Raw genomic sequence first — 9,192 nt, forward strand, 5'->3', positions numbered from 1 at the left:
ATGGGAGGCAAATAAATCTTGAAGAGCTTCAAGAATCGAACGATGAAGGAACCTCTGACACTAGCGCTAAACTTGAGGAGGAAAATCTTGTTGAACCGATTGACGAGTCATTACCTCTTAGACATTCCGAAAGGGTTAGTGTTCCACCTGTGTTATATGGTATTCATATAACAAGTGAGGGTGATACGTTTATTAGTGATAGTACACTAGTAAATTTGGATGAACCTAATAGTTATAAGGATGCCATGGTAGGTGCGGAGTCTGCAAACTAAAAAGAGGCTATGGACAACGAGATTCAGTCCATGTATGACAACCATGATTAGAATTTGGTTGACAACATGTCAGGTCGTAAGACGATCGGGTGCAACTGGATCTTCAAGAAGAAGACCGACATGGATGGCATAATATACTTATAAGGAGAGATTGGTTGCGAAGGTCTTTACCAAACTCTCGGAGTTGAATACGATGAGACCTTCTCACCGGTTACGAAGATAAAGTCTATTAGGGTGATGCTGGCCATTGCTGCATTTCATGACTATCAGATACGGAAGATGGATGTTAAAACCGCTTTCCTTAATGGGAAGTCTGCTGAGGATGTTTACATGAGTTAGCCAGAGGTTTTTGTGCATCCTAATAGAGTGTGTAAGCTTGTTTCAATCCATTTATGGATTGAAACAAGCATCTCGCAGATGGAATCTTTGTTTCGGCGAGAAAGTTAACGAGTTTGGCTTCCTGCGAAGCGAGGATGAGCTATGTGTATATGTCAAAGCCAGTAAGAGTATAGTTAGCTTCCTCGTATTGTATGTCGACGACATACTACTCATAGGAAACGACATCCCGACCCGGCGGGAGGTTAAGTCCTGGCTTGGGAAGAGTTTCGCTATGAAGGACCTCAGAGAGGCTGCCTATATTCTGGGAATAAGGATAGTGAGAAATAGGAGTAAAAGACTAATAGGACTTACTAAGAATACTTACTTGGACAAGGTACTAAAGCACTTTAGTATGCAAAATTCCAAGAAGGGGGAGTTACCGATCCAAAGCAATACCAAGTTGAGTAAGACTCAAGTCCGAGTACCGAGGCCGAGATAGCAGAAATGAGTCGAGTACCTTACGCTTACGTAGTTAGCTCGATTATGTATGCTATGAATTGTACTTACCCTAATGTGGCCTTTGCTTTGAGCATGGTCAGCAGATATCAAGGGAACCCTGGTAAAGCACATTGGACCGCAATTAAGAATATTCTTAAGTACCTTCGGAGGACCAAGGAATGGTTTCTAGTCCTTGGTGGGAGTGATGACTTAAGGGTGCGAGGGTAAAGTGATGCCAGTTTTTAGACAGATCGAGATAATTACCGATCTCAGTCAAGCTGGGTTTTTACCTTAAATGGAGGAGCAGTACCTTGGAAATGTTCCAAGCAGGAGACTGTAGCCGATTCAACATGCGAATCAGAGTAAATAGCAGCGAGCGAAGCTTCAAAGGAGGCAATATGGTTAAACAACTTCATCGGAGACCTTGGAGTTGTTCCAGCCATAAAGGAGCCTATGGAAATTTTCTATGATAACGAAGGTTCGGTTGCCTTGACCAAGGAACTGAGGGATCATGGCAGATCCCGACATATCGACATGAAATATCACTTTATTAGACATCGGGTGGAAGAGGGACTCCTCGTAGTGAAGAGGGTTAAGCACTTGCAGCACACTAGGAGCATTAGGCCGAAGGACGATATTAGTTTAGATAAGATAGCTTCAAAATATGTAATAGATAAATTGTAATTAACATTTGATTATTAAATAAAGGATTATTATTTATGAGTAAAGTTACTGTGTTGTGTTAATTATTTACCTATTGTTTCACTTTGCATGTTTTGACTTCATGAATAGTAAGATTATTCGAACAGTCCACAGTTGCTTATACTTTAGAAGTAGGTATGAAAGAAGACTTTCATAAATTGGTTTGTAGACTGTCGAGAGTGTATTAGACATAACAAAGGTTTGCTGCAACGTTCATGAGTGCTTATGAATAACATATGAGCATTGGATTGAACCAACACTTGATGGCATCACTTCCTGGAATTTATCACGAGTGATCGCAAGACAATAATATCATATAGTCTTTAAACCTAGATATATGGATTATTTTTTGCAAGTTGGTTATGCATTGATAATGCGTAAACACATCAGTAACTTGATGTTATAAAACGCATTGTTGTGCATGATTCGATGAGTGAATAGTAAATGCATGTAAGTCGAAGTTTATCTGTTCATTTTATTCTAAGAGGGTAAAAGTGGTATTTAGGCCCCTCAATGATTTAGTTTGACTTATGTATCGGGCCCGGTCAAGACAGAATTAATGTGTTCAATAAATTTCTATGTCAGACAAATCGGAGATCATGAAACAAACTAATGGACAATAAGTACGACTGTGTTCCACGTACGTGTCCATACGATGTCTAGAACAGAGGATTGTATGATCCTTTATCTAAAGGACATGTTACTGATAAGATTAGAGTTCGGCTTTTGAGATCTATGATTGCTAATTGGATCCTGAAGTCGTACTTGCATTTATAGTTATTATACTTATCCAAATGAGAGACTGTTGGAATAGTGTCTAAGTTCATAACTATATTTGGTATGTACTTGACCCGGTTGTGCATGGTCCTTTTGGGTTGCCTTCACCAAAGCAACTGGACAGGATGATTTATGGAGAGAGAATATATTATGGTTTATTAATATATTATAAGAATAGTATATTAAAAAAGAAATCATATTATTTAATTAATATTGGTCAAGAATTAATTAAGAAATTAATTGTGTGGCTAAAGAGATTAACTTAATGAAATGGGCTGGAATTGCCAATTATAAGATAATTGATTTTGGGCTGTGAATCCCTATGGATCAAGCGGTGGACGAAATTAGGGTGGAATCCCACTTTGAAATCGTCCAAGCCTTATTACAGAAGGTTCCTTCGACTGCTTAAGGCCTAAGCTATCCAATTAGGGTTTAGGCTAAAACCCTAGCAGCTCAAGTAGATAAGGACCCCTGGGGATTTAGTTTTCGGCTACCAGAAGAAACCCTAAAGTTCCTATAGCCGAAATTAAGCCTCCATTCCTTCTCTTCTCAGTCATCTTCTTGCCTTGGTGTTTGTAAGCCATTAGAGGAATTACATTTATGATACTAAGCTCTTGAAGTTGAAGATTGTTGAAGACTGTTGCTACTATCAAAAGGTAATCATATAACCTTATATTACATGTATATTTTGATTTTATAGTATGCTAGAATAGGGTTTAGAATCTTTGGATAATTTGCATGTACAATAGAGAAACCTTGATCCAAATCTTTAGGGTTTTGCATGTGCACATAAGATGTTCTTTTGCTCAAAACGCTTCAAATACTAGCATACCCATACCGTTAGAAACTAGCATTCCTTAGTTACCTACGATTCACCACTTATCAATTAAGTTCTTCGTTGGTCAGTCTTGCATAATCATGATAACTGGCCTACCTCAATGTCACACCCCCAAACCGGAACAACGGAAACGTTCGGGGGTGGATGACATCATGTGTAGTATCACAATAATTGTATCATAGCAATCATAGTAAAGACAACCATTACATTTAATACATATATAAAAAGGGTTTACATCTGTTTAATTCTTGGTTTTATACATAAAAAGTATAATCAAAATAGAAAGACATGACTCTATACGCTCCGTCTTCTCAAAACTCCAGGAGGCACCTGTCTATTGTTTCCCTGATTATACAAGCAGTTTTGAAAGAGTATTAGCATAAAGTTGTTGAGGTCATAAGTGATGTTTTTGTAATAAAAACCTGTTGATGACTCTATAAAAATGTTCGCATGTTTCGAAGAAAATCCAATATTTTCTTTAGTGAGAGTGTCACACCCCCAAACCAAGGATGACGGAAACGTCCAGGGGTGGAGGACTTCATGTACAGTATCACAACAACGTGTATAATAGTGCTCAAAGTAAATACAACCATCATAAATATAATTGAAAGAGTTACATCAAAGTGTATGTTTACATGTTTCAAAAATCAATTACAATATGATGACAAAAATAAATTGTTGACGGTTTATCGTCCCATCCTCAAAGCGCTGAAGTTTTCCTGTTTCACTGATTTCCTGAGAATACAAGTAATTTTGAAAAGTGTCAACAATTAAGTTGGTGAGTTCATAAGAGTTTTGTTTGGAGTAGAAACCGTTTTCCTTTTTAAAATCGATGAAGTTTGATTTCCAGAAAGTCCAATATTTTCTTAGTTAAGTGTAAACAGAATAATCCTAGATGATACGTTGATGTATTCTAGATTTACCCGTAGATTTCCCCTATAATTGTCCAGCCTATATAAGTTATATAAGATTTAGGTTAGATAAAACGTCGAATGTAATGGGTCCGCCCTAGGTCCACAACCAAACAAGGAACAGGAGATGAGGCGGGCACCACCAATTCCAAGCCAATCCAGACTAAATTCTTGTATCACTCAAGCATATACGCTCAACGATTATAGTTGAAGTCTAACCATATGAAAATCAATTGTGATTAAATCCTATACATATCATAGTTCACCGGGGAGTAATAGGGATTAGGGAACCTGAACTATGCATATGAATAGCTTATCAAAAGTGGTGATGGTGAGTGTAACCTATACATATCATAGTTCACCTGAGAGTGATAGGGATTAGTGAACCTGAACTATGCATATGAATAGCTTATCAAAAGTGATGGTGATGGTGAGTGTAACCTATACATATCATAGTTCACCGGGGAGTGATAGGGATTAGTGAACCTGAACTATGCATATGAATAGCTTACCAAAAGTGATGGTGAATTCCTTTCTTGTAATTAAGTTCCTAGAGTAGATGAAACATAAACTATACCTATTATAGTTTATTACTTTGTTTGTAATATGTATTTACCATAACTATACCAATTATAACTAACGCATTCGTTTGTGGGGGTATAATATGGCTTAACTATACTTATTATAGATTATCTTAATCGTCCATAGCGGCAATAACTCTTTTGTAAGTGTAAGACCTTTAATATTGTGTTTGTTATATGAATGACCCTAAACTATACCTATTATAGTTTATCGATTGATTTCGTGGGAAATGAGCATAGGCCTTACTTGTCATAATTTATCAATGTTTATATTTTAATGGATATAGCCTCGTAATATCGTATATATATATATATATATATATATATATATATATATATATATATATATATATATATATATATATATTTGTCATACTTGTGAAGGTGTAAATCCATGTGTTTTCTGATGTATGTCTATGTAGGAATACAAAATTTGTCATATATTGCAACTACACGTAATCACATAACGATGTATACCTTGCTCAACATGTTAGAAGGTGAAATAAAATTTATTGTGTTTTTCTGTTAACAACCTTATGTGTAACTGATATTGGAAAAATTGTAGAAAAATCATAAAATGTCCAAATCAGGTTCTGTAACTTCTGAGAGTTTGGAAAATGCGTCTAGTTTGTTCATAATTTTTATTATAATTTTTAATGACCTCTAACTTGGGTGAAAAATCCCATAATCACAGACTGGTCCGGATTGATGTTTGAAATGATAGGCGGTTTTGTAAAAATACCATAAATTGTAGAAAAATCGTATGGAGATGTGCAAGTAGTCATTTTAAAGCTAAGAAGTGGAACTACATGCACCTAAAACAGTTTTGAAAACAAAAATATTTAAGATGTCCAAAACAGTCCGTGAATGGAGTGAAACTTTTCTGATGAAAGCTGTTAGAAAAATGTAGTTATGTTCTAAGCATTTTAACTTGTATTCCCCCCCCCCCCCCCCCCCCCCTAAAAACTTGAGAAAACATGAAAATGTAGGGGTATGAACTCACCTTGTGTGATTTCAGTAGATAAGTGTTGAAGAAGAGAAGTGTTCAACCCAAGAACACTAGAAGAACCGTTTGAAGGTTCGAAGCTCTAACACAAATATAATGGAGTTTGTGTAAGATATCCATGATTTGAGTGGAAATAATTGAGGTAATCATAAAGGAAATGGATTATGCTTACCAAAGATGGAGGAAACTCTCAAGATCAGCCCTTGAATCTCGGATTTCTAGAGAGAGAAAGTGAGAGAGAAAGGAGTTTGATCTTCTTGTGAAATGAGAACAAATGAAAGAAAATGAGGAGAGAGGATGATTATCCAGCTCTCAAAGGCATGGGGATGGCTTGTGAGGGAGGTAAAAGGTACAAGGTATGGTGGAAAGGAGTGTGGGTGGTCATGGAGTGGGTATGGGGGTTGCTTGTGTCATAAAACAAGGTAAAGTCAACACTCTTCTTTTTGTACTTTACCAACCCCTTTTTAATAAGATTTTATCCTTAAAATATGATTAAATTATTAATTTCGGGGTTTTATATTTTAAAATAAAGTTTTGGGTGAAAACCCTATGTTAAAATAATTAAAAATGGGTTTAAAACGCAAAAATACGCAAAATCGGGGTGAAAAATGAATTTTCCAGCGGAATCCTTCGGACCTAGGCCGAAGTTCGGTCCCTAGGCCGAAGTTCGGTCGGATGGTGCAGGTTTCGGAGGCGAGGGACGCGAGCCGGAGGGAAGAAGCGAAGCGAGGCTGGTCCGAGGCTCGGTCCGAAGTGAAGGCGAGAAGCGAAAGCAGGTTCGGTCCGAAGGCTCGGTCCGATGAGGAGTCAGATGCGAAAGTAGGGGTTCGGTCCGAGGTGAGGCTAGAACCGAAGGGACTGTTGTGAACAGTAATGAACAGTACCTTCGGTTCGGATTTCCCTTCTACACAAGGTTCGGTTCGGACCTTTCTTCTTAGCATGGTTCGGTTCGGATCTCCTTCAAAGCCGGGTTCGGTTCGGATGAACAGTAACTTCGGTCCAGCTCATGAACAGTACTTTCGGTTCGGACCCTCATGAATAGTTCGGTTCATGAATAGTACTTTCGGTTCGGAGGGTTCGTTCCTTAAGTCCGTTTTTCGCGTAGACTTCCGTTCTTGGGCTATTTTTCGCCAAATTCGAGGGTCGGAATGCCCCGAGTGATTATAGAAAGTCGGGGAGAGATTTCGAGAGAGATTTGAGAGAGATTTCACATACTCAGAGAGATTTGGGAGAGATTCGACATACTTGGGAAGATTTGGGAGAGATTTGACATACTTGGAGAGATTTCGCATACAAAGAGATATGTGGGAGAGATTTCACATACTTAGAGAGATTTGGGAGAGATTTGACATACTTGGAAAGATTTCACATACAGAGAGATATGTGAGAGAGATTTCACATACTTAGAGAGATTTGGGAGAGATTTGACGTACTTGGAGAGATTTCACATACGAAGAGATATTTGAGAGAGATTTCACATCCTTAGAGAGATTTGGGAGAGATTTGACATACTTGGAGAGATTTCACATACGGAGAGATATTTGGGAGAGATTTCACATACTTAGAGAGATTTGGGAGAGATTTGACGTACTTGGAGAGATTTCACATACAAAGAGATATGTGAGAGAGATTTCACATACTTAGAGAGATTTGGGAGAGATTTGACGTTCTTGGAGAGATTTCACATACGGAGAGATATTTGGGAGAGATTTCACATACTTAGAGAGATTTGGGAGAGATTTGACATACTTGGAGAGATTTCACATACGGAGAGATATTTGGGAGAGATTTCACATACTTAGAGAGATTTGGGAGAGATTTGACGTACTTGGAGAGATTTCACATACAAAGAGATATGTGAGAGAGATTTCATTGGTGACCTTTTTGAGTGTCCGGCTACGCACTGTAAGGTCCTTAAACCCCGTTAAGCCTTGATTAGGGATCTTGCATACTCCCGATGAGTATGTATCATTGTTGTATTGGTTTGGCTTTCTACGTACCACCGATTCAGGTTAAGGAGATCTAGATGTACGCACTTTTCAATTTATGATCTCTCTTTAGAATAGAGAGTTGTTTAGGAGTTACGTAACGTAAACTCTAGTACTCACAGCAAATTGAGTTGATCGGTTTGACTTGTTGACTTTTGTTGACTTTGACTTGACTGAAAACTAACGTTTGTCACAGAGAGTGAGGTAATATTAGTTCCATCTATAACCACTTAGTTCATGCTAGTCACGTATAAACCAATATTGAAATGACAGTTTACTATGTGGATCTTCTTAAAGTCCACAACCAAACTAGGAACAGGAAATGAGGTGGAAACCACACATTCAACATTCTATCGACTATGCTCCATACGTAACCCTGATGTGTAAACTAAGGAATTATAGTATTAACTATGAATGTTTGTTACTGTATTCTATTGTAGTATAGAAAAACATTAGTTTTTATTCTAGTTACTATCAACCGGAGTGTGTGTGTGTGTGTATTTTTGTACCCAAAACCTTTGTATAGTATGTTCTGTATGAAAACCCTAGCTAATATCAGTATATAAAAGTAGTTTCATTACTTAAAATAAAACCAATGAAGAATGAAGTCCTGTAAACAAATGATTAGTTTATACTATTATGAGTCATATAACCATGCTTGATATGAGCTAGGGACCTTTACAATGTTCTTCAAGTGTCGGCTACATGACATTTGTCACCTCAGGCATGTCTGCCTAACTGTAGCTAGCAGTTCAGGTGTGGGACTATCAGTTCCGAATAGATCTATTCAGAAATCTCACGCACTCCCTCCAGGAGACTCTGGTTATACTATGATAGGATTTAATTAAGTTCACCTAAGGGTACAGTTTTGAAGTAACGTCTCACAATCCTGTATAATCTAGTTTACATGTAATTCTGTAGTGTTCTCTTGTGTTTTGATCCGTTGTATACTGTATAAAGTATTAATTATACTTAAATAATTATCAAATGTTGTACTCTTGTATTAATGTATATCATAAACTAAATATGTCATAATTTATATATTTATCCATGTATGTAATCTGAACGGGTAAAAACTACGTACTGAATTCCCCAAACTATACCCATTATAGTTTACTTGAAATGTTATGTACTTGGTTTGTAAATTATTCTGAAAACTATGAAATTGTGTTTCCAAAATAAAAGTGTCCCTTGTGCTCAACGTACCTTGTGCTCAACATAATACAAAAGGGATAAAATATCTAAATCTTTTATAAAACGTGGAAATCGTTTGACTGTATCAATTGCATAACTTCAAAACT

The sequence above is a fragment of the Lactuca sativa genome, chromosome 2 (genome assembly GCF_002870075.4).
Source record: "Lactuca sativa cultivar Salinas chromosome 2, Lsat_Salinas_v11, whole genome shotgun sequence".
In the NCBI taxonomy this organism is placed as follows: domain Eukaryota; kingdom Viridiplantae; phylum Streptophyta; class Magnoliopsida; order Asterales; family Asteraceae; genus Lactuca; species Lactuca sativa.